The sequence below is a fragment of the Daphnia carinata genome, chromosome 8 (assembly GCF_022539665.2).
Source record: "Daphnia carinata strain CSIRO-1 chromosome 8, CSIRO_AGI_Dcar_HiC_V3, whole genome shotgun sequence".
Taxonomy (NCBI): Eukaryota; Metazoa; Arthropoda; class Branchiopoda; order Diplostraca; family Daphniidae; genus Daphnia; species Daphnia carinata.
The window spans coordinates 413,729-429,262 of record NC_081338.1 but is presented as its reverse complement, the minus strand read 5'-3'; positions in this window follow the sequence as shown (position 1 = coordinate 429,262).

The window sequence follows — 15,534 nt, the reverse complement described above, 5'->3', positions numbered from 1 at the left end:
CCTGCATATTCGCCCTCAACAGGACAGCCGATGACCATCGTGATCAGTTTCCAGAAGTAGTCGACCGTGTTCGACGGAATTTTTACGATGACAACTACCTCGACTCTTTCGATTCCGAAGACGAGGCAGTCAAACGGTCCTGCCGAAAGAAAGCCCTTCTTCAATTAGGCGGTTTCAGTTTAACGAAGTGGACATCGTCATCGAGGACGGTGATAGCAGCGTTAAGTCAACAACCGCATCGGTAAAATACTCCGGAACATGGGTCGTTGACAACGGTGTCATGTTGCTGGGGAGTCAAATCATGCAGACCTCTGCAGGCGGGGCATCGATCCAAAGGACGTTAACGAGTTGGTCAACTTTCACAAAGGACCTCCGTTCCTGAATCTGGACCATCAGAATGGTACACTTGGGAAGAGATTATGGAGCCAGCAAGAGATTAAGGACGGGATGCGTGTTTGGCTATCGAAATGAAAGATGAATATCGCGTAATCGACCGATGTGTGACCCGTTTTTCTAGTCTGTTGAAGCTTCAGCGAGTCCTATAGCTTGGAGCCAAAGATTTACTAAAAACGCTCGGGAATAATAACGTTGCGAAAGACCCACGATCGGAGAGCTAACGACAGAAGAAATGTTAACGTCGCTGGTAATATGCATCAAACGTGCTCAAGAATTGATCTTTGCCGAAGAAATCTACGACTTACGCAAGAATCTGGAATTGCCACTCAAATTCAAGCACCCCATCTTCAAGCCATTTTTAGACGATGTCGGTCAGTTGCGAGTAGGTGGACGTATGCTTTATGGGCCAATAAACTATGCGACTAAACACCCCATACCTGTCAGTGCCTCAGCTTTTAACACGAAGGATAATCTGGGATTACCACACTAGACATCTCCATGTAAAGACCGAAAGATTGATTACCCATATACGTTCGCATTATTAGAGACTTTCTGGACGCAAAGTGGTGAAATCCGGTCATCAATAAATGCTGGCCTTGCAAGCATACGCCGTCGAAGTCTACCCCTCCATTGATGGCGTCCCTACCAGTACACCGTTTAACACCTCGTCTATCTACGTTTCACGTACACGGGGATCGACTTTGGGCCCTTAACAGTTCGAGTTGGTGGAAGAGGTAGACGACATGGAAAACGCTGCATGAGTCTCTTCACGTGTCTGACGACACGAGCTGTCCACCTGGAGATAGCCGAAGGACTCAGCATGGAAGAGTTTCTCCTCTGCTTCTCTCGCTTTATCAGCTTGCGAGGTAAGCCGAAGGTTGTGTACAGCGATAATGGAACCAATTTCGTTGCCGCCGAGCAAGAGCTTCGAGAGGGCTAGAAGAACTTGTCACTCGACACGAAAAACTACAGATGGTAATGGCCTGCCAACAAATGGAATGGCATTTTTCTCTACCCCACGGACCTCATTTTAGGGGGAGGGGGTTGGGGAGGGTTGGGAGTCTTGATAATGGGCTATGAAGATCAGAATAGGTAATTGCCCCGTCACCGACCACGTGTTACGAACCGTCGTCGCTGAAGTGGCCGCTCTTTTATATGCCCAGCCGTTGACACACCTAAGTATGGATCCAGAAGACCCGGACCCTCTAACGCAAAATCACTTCCTATACGGTGGAGCTCGGCCGTACCTGCGTCTTGCTGTCCGACGTGGAAAATGTGAATGATACTACTAACAGTTCTTACAAAGTCAAGCCATCCTCCACGATTTCTGGAATAGATGACTACGTGAATGCGTTCCCCACCTGACCAAAAGAAGAAAATGGCAAGAAAATAGACCTAACGTTACCGTGGGAGACATGGTGCTTGTAATCGAGCCAAACACTTTACGTGGACAGTGGCCGTTGGGCAAATTGCTCGAAGTTATTCCCAGCCCTAGTAACCACCCGCGACCATGTATTCGCCAGGTAACCAAACTATGTGTTACGGTTACAGCCAAGGATAAATGCGTTTATGCAAAAGACGAGGAAATGGGATCTTCAGTACCGTAAACGTTTAAATTCAATATTGTAAACATGTAAATGTTGTATGTATATGTTGTACTTGAGCTACAATTAAAAGGCTCAAATCGTAAATTCAGATTGTAAAGGTAATAAGTGTAACCATGTAATGTCAAACCCCCAGAGTAAACAACGTAGAAGATCTCCAGTTAAACCTTAGTGGAGGACTCACGAAGATGGGCGCCACATATATTTGAGTTCAAATATAGGGCAAAGGGCAAAAGTCAAAGTAAAGTCGCTTTCTGTTTAGCCCTACGTAACACTGGAAACATTTAGCCTACCCTATTAGCAGACGACAGTCAGTTGATCTGACTTTGTATCGTGAATACGTCTCCAGTGAACTTGTACGTTAACGTGAATGAAATTGCCGAGTATCCGCCTCCATCCGCAGTATCAGTGAAGGGAAAACTAAAAATGAGTCGGGAACGTGAGGAGGAGTGTTTCGCCAATATTAAGGATACGATCGGGAACATAGTGCGAGCAAAAAGGCGGTTATCTTAATGATAACATTCGTTCAATTAAGTAAAAAGCAGTCCTCGTGGTGAGGATCAAAGTCTGAAGTCAATAAATTGGGAGTTTTCAAACCGAAGGCATAGAAAGATACCACTCGCTTCTATATTCAGCATTTGACTTCACTAAACTGAACAAATTTAGCTAAAAACTCAACCAAGATGTATTTTGCTAACTAAAGGTTCTCGAATGAGCAAAAAAATAACATGCAAAATTCAGAATTAGTTGCTAACAAACCACGGGACCAAAATATACAAAGAGTAATCACACATGACGGCAAACGACTAAAAAAATATATTGAAATTATCGACAGAAATTGCATTAAGGGTCAGAAACTGAAGAGCCGATATATTAATTTTGCTTAGTTTATCTCGTTATCTGTTGGAAATCGGAAAAAAGGAGGCGAGTGCAAGGGGGAACGAATAGGATTCGTGTTGGTTTTTTTTTCTTTTGGTTTAATAATAAAAGATTGGAAGAGGAGAGGGTACGAAAGATGTGTTTATTGTCTCCCCGATTCGAACGTTTATATTTTCAGGTAATGTATTGAGCTAGCCAGCGGAAACCTTCGACGTAACCTTGACGTTCAAGAACTGAACACACCAACGATTCCAAGTACCGACAAGATAACTCAGTGTTGCGGATGTTGCCGACGACGGGCCAAGAATTTGAGAAGCAAGTAACGTTGGTGACGAATAGATGGGGAGATGAAGGTGAAAATACTCCGATTGATGTACGGACAAGTATATTTGCCAAGATACATTAAATACAGCATAGTTAACTTAGGGTTCGCAAAGGGAAGCCAGCTGTATTGCTGAGCCCCTTCTTTAGACCACTCGGTAGACGGCGAGAGAACAGACTGCTCGTATGACTGCGAGCAGACGAACCTGTCGCCTACCTTTCGTCTGCCATCTATCGAGAGAGGGGAAATAGGGACACTAGATGGGGGCACATGACGGGACTTGTTATGGTGTGTGACGATCATAACATCAGATCTTGGCATTTCCCTATCAACACAAATTAAAATTTATATTACGAGTACTTAAATAAGTTAAAGTAAAAGGGATATTCTACTTTTCCGGTAGTGTTGTTCAGCCTAAAATAAGAACGCAAATGATCTTCAGAAGCTGCTCAGACCCAGACCGATCTTGTCGCCGTGTATATGAATAGGACAATATCCCAAATATTCATCGGCTAAAAGCGAGCATAATTCTTTTTTACTTTCCGGAAAGCATTGGGGCGGGGTCGAGTACTTAAATAAGGTAAAGTGAAAGGGTTAATCGCTTCCTTCTCAGTCTCATCAATTTCAACCAGCCCCACAATCCTATAATCCTCCAGCTCCTGCAGCCCCTCAATCCTACCATTCTCGAGCTCTTCAGTATAGTCTTCGTGCTACTCAATACAATCCCCTTGCTCCTCAATACAGTCCACCAGCTACTTCTTATTTCCAACAGTTCAATCTCATGAAGCCCCTAAACATTCTCATGGAGCCTCTAAAGCAAAGAAACCCAAGGGTGGTTATGGTGCCCCAAAGGGCCCTAAAGCCCATAAAGCTCAGAGACCCAATGGCCGGATACGCTGCTCTAAAGACAGGCAAGACTCCAAAGTTCAGCTACGGACCTCCCCAACAGACGTACGGAGCCTCAGCTCCTTTTTACCAAATTCCAACTTCATCTTACCAAACACAGGCCTATTCGGCTCCAGCTCCTGCTCTAGTTTATGCACCACAGACTCCACAACAGCCGTCGTATCCTCCCAAACCTCAACAGGCTCCACAACAGCAAGTTTATCCTCCACAAACTCGGCTGCAACAGTATGGCCGCTAAACATTTGAATCGAGTTGGCTGGCTGACTCTTCCTTCATTATCATAGAAAAAAGGAGCTCTTAAAAGGCCTTCGCTCAATTACGGTTCTTTACCTTTTTTCCCGCAAATCCATTTAAAATTGACTGTTATAATCCCGTCGTTTTCGTTCACTCGAAAGTTTTCTTCAACTTTTACTGAATAAATTAAAAAAAAAGAGAATTTGATATCGTTCTCGACGTTGGATTAGTGTTCTTTCCATGTATTTTTTAGTTGCTCCGGTCACAAAGTTTCAAGCATATATCGTAACAGGATACGCCCGGACCACGCCTCGTTGCCTCACACATTCAACAGGGTATGATTTTTGTATCGGCATTTTTTAATCAAATGCCAACCAGAGGCAAGAAAAAAACTCTAACATTTTAAATGTTTCATTAATCTCTGAACTGTTCTTTACGTTTTATACAAAGTTTGTTTTGCCAAACGTTTCCAAGGTTTCGCAGCACGTTTCGCCGAAGATAAGATGTCCATCTCATGACAAAAACGGACCACTGTTTTCTGGTGACTGACATCTAATTATTCCTCAGCAGACATGGCACAATTCAAAATAAACTCCAATAAAAGGATTATCTTTCTGAGCTGTAAACACGATGAAGGCGATCGGATTGTGCAGCTTCTTTTTCCTGGTGCAAATTTGCAGTTCCACGCATCTTAATGGAAAACACCTCGTCGTTGCATTGCAGGTGTGTGTGCGATAAAGTATAATTTTTCAGATAATCATTTAGATTAATAAACCGAGTTCGATGGTTACACAAAGCTCACCGGTTCATCTCTACGTAACGAGAAACGAATCTGGACATATCGTGGAAATGCAGGATGTGGCCGTGAATACTGTTATTGCTCTTTCACGACGATTTAATTTCACGTGAGGCAATCTAAGGCAATCGTTCATTTTATACATTTTAAATGTTTCTAATTTTTTGGTTTTATTTGAGTGCAAGAACTTAATTCTACAAGTAAACGATACTCGCCTAGAAAAACAAAGTAACACGCTACTGGCTTGCGTTACTACATGACACAGAGCGTAATTAAAAAGCAAATTGAGAAAGAGAATGGCGTTAAACCTAATATAAGGGGGTTAAACACTAAAATACAAGAAGTTCTCTTTCAATTTTTTTGTATTCTTATGAACCATGTGTGTTACAAGCGTACCTTCCACGGTGATGGACGTTAAGCCTGTAGCTAATGTTCTTCCTCAGCAGTTGGATCGCTAATTGTATGCCACTATTAAGATATGCCACTAATTATTATATGCTTCCAATTAAAATAAAATGGAATTATACTATTGTTTGTTTGGGTTTCCATATGCACATCAATGTAAATACTTTTCAAACAGGGATAATGTTGAAGTGACGGACTCTTTAATGCCCTCAAGCGGCCTTTCTGGTTTGAGTCAGCAAAATTAACTTGTCCAATTCTTCATCATAAGTGACAATAGGAAGCATAACTTTTAAAGCATAATAATTATTTTTACAAAATTAAAAACAGTTATAAAGAGAGCAGTTAAAATCACCATTCTTCAATGCAGTTATCATTGCTATGACAGATCCAGATTAATGCAGACTAGGTCACAATGAAGAACTCAAGCCTTTTTAGAACTCTATATGCACAAGTTGTGCAGATCTAGGATTATATTATTAGCCACTAACTCAGCTATAAACTGAGTGGCTGATCGAGCTGCTTCTCCAGGAAGACCTTATTTGATCTTTGACGAGTATAGTGGACATAGTGTCACGTTAGAGATAATAAAACCTTTTGCAGGCTCATCCATTCCTGGTGCTGCAATTTCCTGTAATCAATTTTAAATTCACTTTCTTTCTAAATTTTACAATCTCATTGACTTTATTATTTACAGTTTTAATGCCACATATAACTGTGGTATTTTCACATTTATAATGGCTGAGCCATCAGCTTTTCCAATTGAACCAACATTTACGGTTACTTTCCTAATTTCGAGTAGACTTCGTGGATTGCCAGAGAAATAGGGCATGGAGAAATAGGACCTTGAGATTTAGGACCTCAAAATAGGATTTGGAGAAATAGTACTCGGAGAATTTTTAACATATTTCCAATTATTTTTTATGGGTCCTACTTATCCATCATGAGATTGCTATTTCTCCTTCATCAAGGTCCTATTTCTCCAGCATGAAGGGCCCATTTCTTTATCGTAAGAATTCTCTTGGTTCGCTGTTGAAGAAGAAGAATCCAACGGCCTATGTAGGTTTCTGCACTCCAAACAGCATTATCAATTGCACGTCTCTTCATTCCATCATAAATTTTTTGTTTCAATTATTATTTGCAATTCTCTTCATGGATTATATGCTCCATCTATTGCTTTATACACCTCATATAGTATAAAGGTAATTTTGTTTTCACAGCATTTGGTTTTTAGCAATTTACATTTTCTTACTAGTGTTTCCAGTCCTAGCATCATCCCCCCTGTACCGATGTCCTTATTCCCATTTTTTACTAGTTTCTCCCTGCCTCCATGAGAGTTCCGGGGGGAGGGGCCAAAAAGTACCCCTTTATACACTGATAAATACGAAAATTATTATATAAAGATAATTGAAGACACGTATATTTAATAACATTAAAACACTATTTGCCCGCGCGCAGAATACTGTTTTTGACTATTAATTGATTTATTTGGCAACCTTGTAATGAAAGCAGACGAATGTTGCAAGTTCAAACGCCTACTATTTTATGAATCGTTTAAGTTATTTGTGGAGTCTCGTTCGAACCGTCACATACCTTAGAAGTAACTCTCTGAAAATTCGCGCCGGAAAAAGACTATCTTTGTCATGAACTCAGACGCGCTAGATATGGATATAAGTCCACCGTTCGAACCCTCCCCACTGAAGCGTCCGAGAAATCTCTCTTCTTCAACCATCGACAGCCACCTTTCCACAGACCACCGGCCATCTCCTTCTCTATTACCTGTCATCATACCTTCATCCGACTACAAGTGTTTCAAACAACTATCCATCAAAGATCGCAAGTCAATGATGTCTGCCCTAGCTGCCTATTCCCGAAAGCTTGGCATTGTGTCACCGCAAGTGGAGATCTATTAGTTGTCCCCCACGGATGAGACGACAAGGAATTCACTTCTAGACTTAAAAAAATTTGGATCCTTTTACATCCAGGTACCCCGTACAAGACGTGAAATGAAGCCGAGGAAAATTATCTTCGGCGTATCAGTAGACGACTCAGAAGAGGAAATAGTGGCAGAGTTAGCTTCGTACGTAGCGGTCAAGGCTCTAAGACTAAATAAGAAAGTTGGCGACACTCTCATCGCTACTGAAACCATTATTCTTACCTTCAACTGCCCACCTCCAGCAAAGGTTCTGATAGCCAATCAATCTTTCATCACTCATGAGCTCCGACAACTCCCAGTATTCTGCAACCTTTGCTGGCTCTTAGGACACTCTGCCCGAAACTGCCGCCAGAAACCGCACTGCAAAAATTGTGCCAAACCTCACGCGTCTGTCCTGATATGCTCAGCCCCAACTCTATGCCGCAACTGTGGAAGAAAATATCACCAGGCAGACGACAAGAATTGCCCCACCTATCGGGAAAAAGCACGCATCCTAAACCTAGCGCATTCTCAAAATATATCATTTCGCGAAGCTCTAATGTTACGCTCATGCTCCACAACTGATACCCCGTTAAGTAAACCATTCCTCAAGCCATCTGCTCTCACTAGAAAGTCGGCCGCCCGCGTACGTCTAGTGGATAGTTACCCATCCCCTCAAAACGAACCCATAGAATCCGAGATCGCAAACTTGACCCAGTAATTAGAAAAACTCCATTCGGATATCTCGGTAATTAAAAGAAAACTCTACAGCTACACCTCACTTTCTGTTGCACTCAAGATTCATGAAAACTATAATTCGAATACCGAAGTCCTAACATCCTTGAAATCGTCCCTCGAAACATTAGCTCCAACGATTGCGAGACTACCTCCGCGCCTATCACTCATCGAAGAAATGTGTAATTACATAGCAGAAAAACAAGTTCTCCTCACCGACCACGCTACCTTGCAGGTTTCACCTAACACCACCAGCGACTCAAATTCGACGCACCCGGAGCCCGATATCGACACTCTCAATGATTAGTCCTGAAATCATCCAATGGTTTAAAAAAGACTTATTTCCTCAACTCCTGGCGAGTCACAACCCACAAGTCGTTCTTCTTAGTGAGACACATTGGAATGAGTCAGATGCTGCTCACATGATCGAGTGACTATCTTTTTACAATCCAGTGCACCAAAATCGACTCGATGGATACGGTGGAGTAGCTATCATTCTGAAAAAACACCTCCACTACTCAACCCTCCCAGCTGTAACTCTAAATCGAAACATCCAAGTGTTAGGCAATTAAATACACAACTTACTCGCAAGTGAAGTGTCCGCCAGTTTCGGTGTACTGTCCCAACGGTAACCATTACAATACTGTAAGAAATCTTGTATTATTTTGTTATTTTATTTGCTTAATTTACCCTCTTTCTTGTAGATCGCCTCATGAATAGAATGAAAGACGCAAAACACTTTAACTTTTGAACTTCTTTATTCTAAACTTCTTGATTTATTAGTCACGCAGGCGTGACCACTCGGCAGCACTGCTCAAGTCACACTGACCTTGCTTGAAAATGGGCTAGGTCATGATCTGAAAGAGAAAAAATGTAATATGGGCCTGTGGCGTCAGAAGCCTGTTCTCATTCGCTGCGTATTCGCCAACTTGGTTTTAAGGGGCGACCAAATCTAGAACGACGACGTTCTCCAACAAATACAGAAGATGTTACAACTATTTTCAAATCATGTTCTCACCACCTATCTTGGGTGGTGACTTCAATGCACACCAACGTCCTTGGACGTCCACCCATGAAGATAACCAAGGAGGCAGAGCGATCTTACAATTCCTACACGAAGACACAAACTGGGTATTAGCTACTCCGAAAAACTTAATTACCAGAAGATGCGCCAGGTCCAGCCGCGGCTCCACGATTGATCTCACTTTCATAACTTCTGATCTGGGCTTCCCGGAGAACATTGCGACTGATCTGTATTGGAACAGTGATCATCTGCCTATTTTCATTTCATTGTCGTGTCAAATCCCAACAGCATGTCTCAGCAAAGTCTGGTCATTTAGGGCTGGAAAATGGAGTTCATGGAACGAAGCCATCAAGAGTTCGTTGGTTGCAACCAACTTCACAAACATTGATAACCCGTCCGCGGCCTATTAAACATTCGAATCCATCTTAATAAATGAAAGCTTAAATCTCTTCCTACCACGGTCCCAAAATGTTCAAAACAGGAAAAGGCCTTGGTAGGCTGCAGAATACAATAAAATCGTTGCCAAATGTCGCTAGGCGTACAACAAATCGCTACTAACGCCTTCGGCCGCAAACAAACAGCACCTTAACAAGACTGAAGCCCTTCTAAAGCGAACGTTACGCAACGCCTGAAACCATTCCTGGAAGAACCTAGTGGAAGACATCAACAAGTCGACCAATATGAAGAAAGTTTGGAACTTAACCAAAAGCTTGCTAGGCGCAAAAAGACACAACTCCAATGAATGGACAAACATCCCAACCCCTCCAACGGTTGCACGGTCCTATAAACACAAGGCTCTAGCTAAATGCTTTCCAACCTGAACGCCCCAAATAGAAGCCATATTCTACATCTTTTCAACAGCATGTTAGCCAACGGATACTGCCCAGACGACTGGAAAACTTCAAGCATAATCCCCATTCTTATAAAGGAGAAAGATTGCAAAGATCTTGATTCGTAAAGATCAATCTTTCATACTTCCTGCCTAGGAAAACGGTTTGAAAGAATTTTGAAGAATAGACTTGTCTGGCACCTCGATCTCTACAACATACTCCCCTCAAGCTAGCTGGATTGCTCAAGGGCTGCTCCACGCACGACCACCTATGGGATCTGGAAACTAAGGTTACCTCGGGCTACAATATGAAAAAAGAAACCCACTTTTTGTTGACATAAAAAAAGCATACGACCTGGTGTGGTTACCCGGGCTGCTCTTCAATATAAGCCAAGCGCGGATTACAGGGCACATCCTCAAATGGCTCTTGCATTTTCTGCTGCAACAGAAGGTCCGGGTCAAATGAGACAATACCCTGTCCTGTGCTAAAATCATCTCTCTCGGAGTCTCCCAAGGATGAGTGCTGAATCCCATTCTCTTCACAATCATGACCCGCGATTTCCCCCTGTGTAGGAACCCAGAATACAACTAAGGAATTATCGTCAAAATGTGTGCGGATGACATCTCAGCCCGTTGCACTCACTCCATAAGAAGTAAAGCCCGCAAAAGACTAGAGACTGCAATAAGGAAATTTGAAAGATGGTGTGTTACCTGGAGATTCTCAATTTCTGTATCCAAATGCTTTTCAATATCCTTCAACAGACGAACTAGGATTAATGACCCTCTCCACCTACCCTTCAATAGAGAAGATGTTCCAGCTGTTAATTAGGGCAAATTCCTGGGGATCACATTGGACCGCAAGCTGAACTGGAACCCTCATCTGCAAGAACTAGTAGAAAAATTTCTCGAAGAGCCAACATTTTCAAAATCCTGGTTAGAAAGAAACTGAACCTGAAACCCAAACTCTTGGTGAATCTATACACAGCCTTAGTAAGAAGCATTATAGATTATTCATACCTAAGTGTCCTCCAGACAGATCTCCACTAACCAGGAAGCTGGATACAATCCAAAACTCAATTGTTCGTGCAATTCTTCTGGCTCCAAATTCCACTCCTCAAGCCCACATGTGGCTGGACGCAGGTATATCTCCGAACATTCTTCCAATTTCGAAAAACAGCGCTCTTGAAAATCCAATCTTCCCCAGACTACTTTTTCGGGCACTGTATGCGCAAAACAACGCCGACACTAGTACGGTAAGCGCCTTCACAGATGGCACCCGTGACTACGAGGGCAACTTTACAGCATGCGCCATCTACTGCCCAAATAAAAAAAGCCTGAAAATTCTCTAGCGATACAAACATTTTCACAGCTGAACTGATGGCTACTCTAAAGGCAATTCAATACGCTGACAACGGCCCAGCGAAGCGGGTCCGAATTTTCTCGGACTCACTCAGCGCCGTCTCAGCCATCAACAATATACATCCTACAAACGAACTAGTTATTATTAAGATATTTATTAAGATTCGGAACAGGGCTCTAAATAGCTCTTCTGCCGGTTCAAAAGTTGTTCTATACTGGATTCTAAGTCACGTAGGTATCCCAGAAAACGAACTAGTGGACCGTCTGGCAAATGATGCAAGAACGGATCCCAACTGTGAAAGAATCGATCAACACTCGCATCAAATGTATTTCGCAAATCATGATCCAAGCTAATGATATCATACTTTGAGAGTCACCATGGTTTCTTTGTTTCTCACCCCAGGAATTCGCATTCACCAGAGCCTTGGATGGTGCATACGAACAGACTTAAAAACAGCATTCTTTACAAGCTCCGTTCGAACGGGCTACGATTAAACGCTCGTGTCTGGAAATTTGATCTCTCTGTCTCCCCAAACTGCAGCTATGGTTGCCCTGTACAGGAAACTTCCTCCCATATAATAACTGAATGCTCCCAAGTGGCTGACGAGAGAGATTGGAACTAAAAAGCTTCCTATCGGATCTTAATCTGCAGCTTAACCTGTCAACTCCTCTTCATCCGAGGCAAAACATTGACAACCACACCAAACTCAAGATTAGGGATCTGGTGCTAAACTTTTTCTGGAAATCAGGACTTCACAAACGCTGCTAATTCAAGTTGAAGTCCCTTCATCTCATCAAGTAAACCCTCGGGTACTAATTTTGGTCTCCTAGGACGACCCATTCCCGATATGGCAACGCCACATGGGAAGCGCCTTAAACATCAACAAAAAAAAATTATTTTTTGTAAGTGGTGTTTGTTTGAATTAGATAATTGACTAATTTTAGTAAAATCCCAATTTTTTTATTTCCTAGGCCTGGCAGTTTAGTACCCTTTAATGTGATGTTGGAATTGTGAACATAGGACAAAAACGTAATTTTAAAGGAAAGGTATTTAAAGTGTAGGAAAAACTTTAGTAAGTGCAGTTGGTAATTTGACATTGAATACCAATGCTAAATGCTTCTTATGTGCCTACTTTCAAGTGAGTCAAGAAACCACAGCATCAGTTGCCATGAACCTTTTGGGAACCTACTTGTCGTTAGCTGCCTTATTTTTACTATCCTACTGATAATCTAGAACCTTACAGGTTTTGTGATTGTGAAATTTATTTAATCATTATTCTTATCATTTAGATGAAATTAAATTAGATGAAATTAAGTCATTTATCCCAAGACACAAGAATTCATCTTTAACGGGATTGAATTGACATCAATCTTACAAAATCACAACGTCCAATTCTATTCTTTAGATGGAAACAAACTGAAGAATCAGCTATGAATAGTAATAGGTACAAATGAATCTACACTTATTTTATTTTCATGATAGAAAGGTTTTGTTCTTCAATTATTTATATTTGCCTTTGTTGGTGTCTAGGAAATGCCATAGATGCTTCTGTATGGCTGGTAGGCCTATCACATACGATTACAACTCGGAAGGCGATCCTTATCCAAATAAGCAGCTGTTGAAGAACAAGTGAGATCTCGCCTTTTGTTTCGTTAACAGGAACTAAAATTTTACTTTGTTTGTTGTTCATTTAATTTTCTCAGCTTAAAAAATGTGGATTGTTAACAATATATTGCGCGAATACAAGCTATTGCTCTATACAGCTAATTTAGCATACCCGCAAATGTTTTTACACAGTATTGAGCTTGAAGCAATTGATAAAATGTTAGTGGTGTTTCTATTCCTAGCCTAGTTCCCCCTTTGATTGTTTTTAGAAATCACACGTTTTCAACTTTTTAGCTTAAGTTCTTGGTAGTAAAATATTAAAGTGTTTGAATCAACGGATTTTCGTCAGCGTGATTCTTACTAAATTGTGTTAATACAACTTCACATCATTTGATATTTCATCACAAAAAAAAACAACAAAGGATCTGAAAATGAATTTGTATCCCGTACCGCCATTGAACTCTTGACCATTGACAATCCCGCAATGAGCGACACATGTTGTTAAGCCACCTTGAAGTGTTTAATTACAAGTTATTATGCGGCGTCAAGGCCGCATTTTTCTTGAGACTACCCAATATACTAGGGCAACTTTTTTACCGGTATGCAAAAAATTTTAATCTATTTTAATGGTTGCACCCTTGATAATTAAAGTCAAGAATTTTTAGTCATGAATTATTAGCACAGATTAACCTTGGATCATCTGGACGCGGACGACAAAGCTGTGATAAACAAAGGAGCATTTGTGGGGGAAAACTTAATGTTTAAATTTCAGTGGATTACTCGAGCGTGAGGTTTGGCTTTCTAAAATATCTGAGCTAAGAGATTTTCCCCGAGGCGCAGGTGGCCCTAACTAACCTTTCTATAAAATGACGATGATACTCCAGCAACTTGCTACTGGACCAAGTGGTCCAGTAGTTTCATGAATTTATTCAAACCATACGATGCGGACTTGTCGTCCAATTATTTCTTGGGCGATTACCGGTAACCGTCGAAAATCGGGAAAAAAATCGTCGATTATTTGTCTGTTGAAAAAATTTGATTTTCGATTAAATTTTTTACCGATTCTTTTTCCGATTATTTTTTTACGCCATTGTAACGAACGGCCAGTCGTACTCCTTATAATCCCCTACCCTTTCCTACGCTTGCAGCCTTTTTTTCTTCTTCCGACAACAGGTCACCTACGGATGACTCTGGCTTCAATCTTCCTTCTACTTGGCCTTCAAACTTATCAATTCCTCACATAGCTGTTACATTTACACGCAGAATATTTATTTCCATTGGGAACCTAATCCTAAACGACCTTGCTTCTTCGTATAAATGTTTCCCTTTTTTTCAGATTGTCATCACAGTCAGTCCAGCTTCGGTTGTCATAACAGCCAGTCTACTTTCAATTACCATCTCAGACAGTCTACTTTAAGCTTTCAACCAGTCTCCTTTCAGTCATTCTTCAGTTAATTCCACTTTCTGTCCTTTGTCGTCCTTGGCACAAATCAATCCACCCTTAGCCTTAAGTAAGTCTTTAGTAAGCATTTCAGTTTTTACAAACACTTGTACCACTGTGCTACAATACAAGGCATGACCACTTTTCCCCATTCTCCAATAATTAAAAGTAAGGAACAGATCTTTTGAACCTTAGACCATCTAGTAGTATGAAAATAACTTGCCATGGCAAGCACATTATAAACGGTATGGAATAAAAACAAAACTAACCTTTTAAATTAATAAGAATTGAATGCAAATACATGATATTAAAAAATGGTCTGTTAACCTCATTTTTCATACACGAAAACAGTAAAGTAATGCAAGAGATGCCTAGTAATTTAACAAATCAGTTGTATTGTATTCTCCAACAAGAACAATTGTTAACAAAAAGTCAACGCTTTACCTAGTTGTAAAAACAGGATTGTTCACTTTTAAGAACAGCAGCATTTCAAACTGCGTATCGCTTAGGCTTGAGCGTTTTGGAGTAAATATGAGGCCCCCTTGAGTAAGAAGTCTCTCCACCGAAGCAAATGATGGAAGCGCCACATTAAACGTCTAAATGAACAATTCCATTCCAAAAAGCCAATGATTATGAAATTGTCAATTAAAAGCCTTTTACAATATTAAGTTACTTGTATATTGTAAGTATCGTTTGGTACTTCTGCAGCTCCTCTAAGCTTGAACAGTCTAAGAACACATCAACCTCAACTACTTTGTTCTTTGCGTTTCTCTTGATAAATTTTGCAAAATTTTTTAAAACAGGTTTTGAACTTTTGGCAGGACTGATATCTGACTTTGAAGAAGAAGTTTCCTCGCAGCTCCCATGCGATCATTAAACAAAACAAGTAATAACAAAGACCCTTCTTATTAGCGTAAAATCATAAAATACCGATAACGAAAACTTACATTTCCGAATCACCATCAACGTAATCCTTATGGTGCAGAAATTCACACCGGATTAAAGTAAGAGCTTTCTCACGTCAGCGTCGTGTTCAAGCCACGACGTCTTAAACATTGAATTTGAAATGGCAGCTATCCAGTATTC